Source organism: Taurulus bubalis (genome assembly GCF_910589615.1).
Source record: "Taurulus bubalis genome assembly, chromosome: 15".
In the NCBI taxonomy this organism is placed as follows: Eukaryota; Metazoa; Chordata; class Actinopteri; order Perciformes; family Cottidae; genus Taurulus; species Taurulus bubalis.
The window spans coordinates 16,784,909-16,793,453 of record NC_136603.1 but is presented as its reverse complement, the minus strand read 5'-3'; positions in this window follow the sequence as shown (position 1 = coordinate 16,793,453).

The following is an 8,545-nucleotide window of genomic DNA, read 5'->3' as shown; positions in this document are numbered from 1 at the left end:
ATGGGTAGAAAGGAAGGAGCCTGATTGGAAAAATACATCTGGTAATAAAAGAATGTGGGATTAGATTCATACGGGTGAAATATGTCATGCTTTAAAACCTCAATTAGTAGTCATCGGTGAGCGCACACACAGTGCTCACAACACATCTGGTCATGAAGCTCCAACACACACAGATCCAGGCCTCTCGTCAGAGTGAGCCTGTCATTGTGCCCCAGTACTGTTTTTAGCGTGTCACCATTCAAAGTAAGGACAGAGCCTGACATTTTAAATATCTTAAAAATATCAGGAAACAGAGTGGACCGACACCAGCAGATGACATGGCACCCCAAACCATCACTGATGGTGGAAACTGTGCCTCTCCTGTCCTCCTCCAGACTATGGGAGGCACAGGATCCACGTTGCCTGAAGTCTAGTGTAAAGTTTCCACCATCAGTGATGGTTTGGGATGCCATGTCATCTGCTGGTGTCGGTCCACTCTGTTTCCTGAGATCCAGGGTCAACGCAGCCGTATACCAGCAAGTTTTAGAGCACTTCATGCTTCCTGCTGCTGACCTGCTCTATGGAGATGGAGATTTCAAGTTCCAACAGGACTTGGCGCCTGCACACAGCGCAAAATCTACCCGTGCCTGGTTTACGGACCATGGTATTTCTGTTCTAAATTGGCCAGCCAACTCCCCTGACCTTAGCCCCATAGAAAATCTGTGGGGTATTGTGAAAAGGAAGATGCAGAATGCCAGACCCAAAAACGCAGAAGAGTTGAAGGCCACTATCAGAGCAACCTGGGCTCTCATAACACCTGAGCAGTGCCAGAAACTCATGGACTCCATGCCACGCCGCATTAACGCAGTAATTGAGGCAAAAGGAGCTCCAACCAAGTATTGAGTATTGTACATGCTCATATTTTTCATTTTCATACTTTTCAGTTGGCCAACATTTCTAAAAATCCCTTTTTTGTATCAGCCTTAAGTAATATTCTAATTTTGTGACACACGGAATTTTGGATTTTCATTTGTTGCCACTTCAAATCATCAAAATTAAATGAAATAAACATTTGAATGCATTAGTCTGTGTGCAATGAATAAATATAATGTACAAGTTACACCTTTTGAATGCAATTACTGAAATAAATCAAGTTTTTCAAAATATTCTAATTCACTGGCTTTTACCTGTATATTGCCTTCAGACATGCAAGGGAGCAGAAGTATGCAAAAAGAAAAATAATAGTTTGTGATTTCTGAGGTTTCCAGATGAGTAATTTCACAGCTTCAACTCCAAAGAAGAAAGTTGACATATTAAAAGAAAGAAAACATTGCGTTTTCAAGGCTTATGGATCTTTAATCACACAAGTATCACAGAAGCAAAGTCAGACAGCATGACTCACCGCCTGCCGACGAGTCACTTAGAGAAGTCTGAAAATGTGTTTGTTGTTGCTCAAGGTGCGCAGGTCTCAAATGAAGGACACCTCACTGACAAATTTAATGAGAACTTTTTTCTCACTGTATTTCATCACTCAAAGAGAAAAGACTATTCAGACTTCTTTATTCACCTTATTCTTATTTAAAATGTTTATTTCAACCAACAATGTCTTTTCCCTCATCTTGGACTTCCCTATATGTTAACCTTTGCTTGTTTTCCACTCTCCCTCATCTCCTCCCACGACTCTTCCTGGCACGCTGACATTGTTATTAGTGTCATAATTTACTTCCTTATGCAAACATGACCCTGTCCTCGATATGCGGTGAAGCAAAAATATTCATACTGTAGTCACTGTGAGACCAATAAAGACTGAGATAGGATGGACATGAATTATTACTCCGCAGCAGTTCATATTTCACTCAGTAGCCTTTCCACACATCACACACACACACACACACACACACACACACACAAAAAGCAACATTATTTCATTGTGTGACATACATTCAAATGATCTGAATAGATCGGCAAGGTCAAGCTGAGATCAACAATGAAAGGGCAAGAGAGGGATGAAGGCAGGTAAATCGCCTTCATCCATTTTAATCGCCGCTTTGTCTAAATGCATTTACGTGACACAACTGTCGAGTAAAGTCTTTGTGGCTTGCTGTAAGACAGCGAGATAAAGGGAACGAAGGGTGTGTTTGGCCAACGTGAAGGTCTTAATAGTGAGGAGACTGAACGAAGGAAACCCATCAAGAGTGGCACTGGGGGACTTGCTGTATGGAATCGGTAGCACGTGCACACTCATGGGTTTGACCTTGGCGCCCCCCCCCACCTTCCACCCAACCTTGGCTAATTAGCTCACATCCCAGTGGCTTATGTTCAACACACAATTTCTCCACAACAAGGACATTACAACTGCAGTGCCCTGCCTCTGCACTGCCTCTCGCTTTCTCCCTCATCAGTTGTGGAGGGTTCATCTGTATTTGTTTGTATGATTATGACAAAGGCAATAATGAGTTATCTTAATCCTTCACGTCTGACTTTGCATGCACCAGTTTTGTGCTTTCAGGACGTTTAATTTAAAGTCGCTATAATCAATATTCTCTAATTCAATTAAATATTCTTTATCGCCGTGAATGTAACAAGGACACTATTGCCAAAACGTCGAGTAATAATGAGATTATAAAGATAAAGAACAAGGTACAAGTCATGAACTCAGCAGAAAACTTAACGCTTGCTCTGTGTGTGTTTGTGAGAGAATGTTGAATTGTGTGGATGTTTTTTGTGTGTGTTTATATTATCACTCAAACAACTATGTATATGAAGGGGGTACCTTGCACAAATGTGTATGAACACAAACGTTTAACTCTTGTTCAAACGATATTACGAATCTTACTATAAAAAAAAGGCATGACCCGCCCTCCTCCGCCTCTGATAGGTGGACACTGATAATCTTACCATCCTTGATAAAGAAAGAAACCATTCAAACGTATCCATTGGTATAAAGGGTCTATGTTGAAGACCCTTTATACATGGGATGTATTGTTGTTGTTTTTTAAAATCGTGGATGCATTGGGTTTCGAGCATCTTGAAATGTTCCTGGAATTGATATTGACTAAATTCATTTCTGGTATTGTGAGATGCTTATTCTCATCAGCCTTCAGCCATTCATTTGTTGGAAACCAAATATAACAGCTAAAATAATATGAATATTGGACTTATATATTTATATGTCAGGCCTGGACTGAAAGGAGGACCCAGATGCAGGGGATATCCGTACAGGCGCACTTTATTATTTCCTTAGATCCTCTTCGACAAATGAAAAAACCATTAGGCTGTGAACACAACTTTCTTACAAAAACGTCAAACATAAAATGCTCTCGAAGGAGGGAAGAAAAACAGGGAAAAAAAACAAAAAAAACACAACTTGTGCACAAAATCTTTCAGGAAAACTCTAACTAGGACTGGACGCTGGCTTTGGTGCATGGGCAAGGAAAAACACTTTGGCACAAGACAGAGGGAAGACGCAGACTATAAGCACATGAGGGCAATGGGGAACCACTCAGGAATCAGGGGAGACAATCAGACCAGTGACACATGAGGAAGGGCAAGTGACCTGAAACAAGAGGAGGGTCAGGCTTCAAAATAAAACAGGAAGTTACGAGACAAAAACCCCAGACAAGACAACCCTCACCGCGGTGTGACAGTACCCTCCCCTCTAGGGCCGACTCCTGACGGCCCAGGCTGGTCAGGGTGGTCCCTATGGGAGTCTGTGATGAGGGTAGAGTCGACAGCGTAGTGAGACGGGACCTACTGCCTCTCCTCAGGACCATATCCTACCCCGGTTGCGAACCGCCAGCAACTGCTTGACCTTGTACACCGGACCGCCTTCTATCACTTCTGGGGGCGGTGGAGGGGCAGCGGCTGGAACCATCGGACTCTCCTTGGCGGGCTTGACCCGGCTTACGTGGAAGGTGGGGTGAACACTGAGGGATCGGGGCAGGCGAAGTCGAACTGCTGCAGGGCCGATGAGCTTGGTGATGGAGAACGGACCCACGAACCGCGGCGCCAGCTTCTTGGATGGGGCCTTAAGGTGTAGATCCCTGGCGGAGAGCCACACTCTCTGTCCTGGCTGGTAGGCGGGGGCGGGTCGTCTCTTGCGGTCCGCTCTCTTCTTGACTCGGTCCCCTTGGCGAATCAATACCTGCGTGGCGGCTGCCCAGATGCGGTGGCAGCGGCGAACCATGGCATGGGTGGAGGGTACAGACACCTCTGGCTCGTTGTCTGCGAAAACAGGGGGCTGGTAACCAAACACACACTTGAACGGCAACATACCTGTGGCCGAGGTGGGCAGTAGGCATACTCGACCCAGATCAGGTGTTTGCTCCATGTCGAGGGATTCTGATACACCAGACACCGGAGGCCAGTTTCCAGATGCTGGTTGAGACGTTCGGTCTGGCCGTTGGCCTCTGGGTGATAACCCAAGGTCAGGCTGGCCTTAGCTCCGATGAGCCGGCAGAACTCCCTCCAGAACCGGGAGACGAACTGGGGACCCCGGTCCGAGACAATGTCTTTGGGAAATCCATGAACCTTAAAAATATTGATCATCATGATCTCCGCCGTTTCTTTGGCGGAGGGCAGTTTTGGCAGAGCGATGAAGCTAGCCATCTTGGAAAATCTGTCCACCACTGTGAGGACAGTGGTGTTACCTTGAGAGGCCGGAAGCCCTGTGACGAAATCCACTGAGATGTCGGACCACGGTCTGGAGGGGATGGGAAGTGGCTGCAAGAGACCCATGCGTGACCCGGAGGACGTCTTGTTTCGAGGGCAGACCGAACATGCCTCTACGTACTCCCGGACCTCCGGCTCCATGGAGGGCCACCAGAACCTCCGGGCGATAGCGAACATCGTTCTTCGAACTCCTGAATGGCAGGAAAGCAGTGAGGTGTGGGCCCAGTGGATCACCTGTGGGCTCAAATCAACCGGGACAAACAAGCGATTCTCTGGGCACCCACTAGGTGACAGAGCCTCACCATTAGCCTGCTTAACCTCATTTTCTATCTGCCAAGTCAGTGCTCCAACCACACAGGTACGTGGGAGGATCGTTTCTGGGTCCTTGGCAACAGGCTCAGGGTCGAAGAGACGAGACACGGCGTCTGGCTTGACGTTTCGGGACCCCGGCCTGTATAAGAGAGAAAAGGAGAATCGGTTAAAAAAAAAAAAAAAAAAAAAAAAAAAAAAAAAAAAAAAAAAAAAAATAGCGCCCACCTGGCCTGGCAAGAATTGAGTCTTTTGGCTTTCTTGATGTATTCTAGATTCTTATGATCAATCCAGACAATGAATGGATGGTGCACCCCCTCGAGCTAGTGCCTCCACTCCTCCAGCGCGAGTTTGACCGCCAGCAACTCCCAGTTACCAACGTCGTAGTTCCGCTCCGCCTTGGATAGCCGCCGTGACAGGAAAGCACAAGGATGCACCTGACCATCCTGCTCTGACCGCTGGGAGAGTATGGCCCCGACCCCTTCGTTGGAGGCATCCACCTCTACCACGAACTGTCGTCGAGGGTCTGGCAGGGTGAGGATGGGGGCCTTGGGAACCTTTTGCGGCTATCAGGTGTAGGCCAATCGACCACAGCGCTAATTTTAGCCGGGTCCATCTGCACTCTTTCAGGGGCTACGATGAAGCCCAGGAAGGAGACAGTGTCGGCATGGAATCCACTCTTTTCTGCTTTGACATAGAGTTTATTTTCTAGCAGTCTTTTCAATACCTGAGTCACATGGTGTTTGTGTGTATGCAGGTCAGGGGAGTAGATAAGTATGTCATCCAGATAGACATACACAAAATGGTCAAGAAAGTCTCTTAGCACATCATTAATCATGGCCTGGAACACGGCAGGAGCATTGGTGAGGCCAAAAGGCATGACTTTGTATTCATAGTGCCCACTAGGTGTATTAAACCCGGTCTTCCATTCGTCACCTTCCCTTATCCGTATCAAGTGATAGGCCTTGCGAAGATCCAACTTGGTGAAGATCTTGGCCTGTTGGAGCTGGTCAAACACAGATGACATAAGAGGAAGTGGTTAGCGGTTCTTTATAGTTATGTCCTTGAGTGGGCTGTAGTCAATGCAAGGTCTTAGGGAGCCATCCTTCTTGCCCAAAAAGAAGAAACCAGCTCCAGCTGGCGATGACGAGGGGTGAATCAGCCCCGCTTTAAGGGAGGTTTCAATGTACTCCCGCATGGCCCCCTTCTCTGGCCCAGAAACCGCATACAGGCGGCCTTTGGGAATGGTTGAGCCTGGAATCAGCTCAATGGCACAATCATAGGGTCGGTGTGGAGGGAGTGATAGAGCTTTGGCTTTGTTAAAAACCTCTTTGAGGTGGTGGTAGCAGGAAGGCACAGAGCTCAGGTCCGGGTAATTGGGATCTGCGGCGGGACTGACAGAGATCAAATTAATGCCTGCGACGCCCTTTTCCCGAACCAAGAGGTTCAGACAGTCGCTCACACAGTCCCCTTCCCAGCCCAGGATCTCTCCTGTTCTCCAATCTATATGGGGATTGTTGCGAAATAACCATGGCTGTCCCAAAATTAGAGTCTGTAAAGGTGACTTGAATACATAGAAGCGAATGTTCTCCTGGTGATTGTCAATGCACAGTTTGAGCGGTGCTGTGAGATGTGTGATTGTGAAAAGTTCCTGTCCATTAAGGGCCTTAGCTCTGATGGGATTAGCTAAAAGTTCTGTGTTAAGGCCCAGCTGTTCTGCTAGTTCCCCGTCCATCAAGCTTTCATCAGCCCCCGAGTCTATGAGCGCCTTGAGTTCAGTGGTGGTGTGGTGCATTACCTGGACTGTCGTGAGAGTATGTGCGGTGATGCCGGAAACCTTGAATTCACTCACCACCATAGTCCTTTTGGCAGTGCAGTTAGCGACGAGATGACAGGGTTCACCACAGTAAAAGCAGCGGCCCCCCTGTAGACGTCTCTGTCGCTCCTCGGGTGCTGGTCGGGCTCTCCCTAGCTGCCTGGGCTCGCCCTCTCCTTCTAGAGGGGGATAACGACGCTGCTCTGGTGGCGATCGACGGGTGGTCGACCATCCTGGTGCTTGAGTGCGTAGGGGTCTCTCCATCCTTGTGGGTCTCGTGAGGTGTTGCTGCCTGAGTTGGCGGGTTTGGTTGTCCGTCTGAATTGCGAGTGCGATGAGTGAGTCGAGATCTGTGGGTAGGTCCAAGGGGACCAGAAGGTCTTGGATAGGAGCTGCCAGCCCCTTCAGAAAAACGTTAAATAAGGCTGTTGTATTCCAGCCACTCTCCGCTGACAAAGTGCGGAAACGGATGGCGTAGTCATACAGAGTCGCTGCCCTGTTTCAGCCCGCTCAGCTCCTGAGCCTTTTCCCGGTCGCTCGTTACCGGGTCGAAAGTCTTCTGCAGCGCCTTTTCAAACTCTGCGAGGGATCTGCAATCTGGGGAATCCCGGGCCCACTCTGCCGAGGCCCAGGCTTTGGCTCTTCCGGTAAGGTGGGAAATCATGAATGCAATCTTGGATTGGTCAGTGGGAAAAGCATGGAGGTTTAGTTCATAGTGTATGGAGCAGTCTATAAGGAATGTTTTACATAACCTTAGTTCTCCAGAGAATTGCGCTGGTGGGGCTAACTCACTTCCTGACCCGACGACCGGGACAGTCAGGGCGGGCCTCACGGGTGTATCAGCTGCTACTTCCGGAGGCTCGTGGGCTGTAGTCGTCTGCACCAGATGGTCGTGCAGATGGACTTCTTGGGTTCGCAGGGCTGCCGTGAGCTGTTCTATTCCTGCTGGGTCCACACTGGCCAAAGTGTAATGTGAGGCCTGGACTGAAAGGAGGACCCAGATGCAGGGGATATCCGTACAGGCGCACTTTATTATTATTTCCTTAGATCCTCTTCGACGAGTGAAAAGACCATAAAGCTGTGAACACAACTTTCTTACAAAAACTTCAAACATAAAACTCTCCCGAAGGATGGAAGAAAAGCAGGGAAAAAAACAACTTGCGCACAAAATCTTTCGGGAAAACTCTAACTAGGACTGTGGACGCTGGCTTTGGTGCATGGGCAAGGAAAAACACTGGCACAGGACAGAGGGAAGACGCAGTCTATAAGCACATGAGGGCAATGGGGAACAGGTGGAACCACTCAGGAATCAGGGGAGACAATCAGACCAGTGACACATGAGGAAGGGCAAGTGACCTGAAACAGGAAGTTACGAGACAAAAACCCCAGACAAGACATTATATACACATACACATATTTACACACACATAAACTCACCAATGTCTTCATGTTATTCCACACAAATAACCTACAGCGACAGTGTGACAGCACATTGCTACCGTATACACTTCAGACCCTCAGTATTTAAAGTGCCCCTAAAAAACATCCAATCTGAGTTTGACATCCTTGGGGTATAGTCACTAAACCTCTTAACACAAGAGAAACTCAAAACTAATTATTTGTAAAGAATTTTTAATTTTTTTTCCTTTGGACCTCTGAGACATCAGGGGTAGTTGTAGTTAAAAGCAGACCCTGAAAAATAGGAGCTTGGGATAGCTAGCCTACATTGAGAAAAATGAATTTGAGGGCAGAGAAGACGCAGTGTCCGAG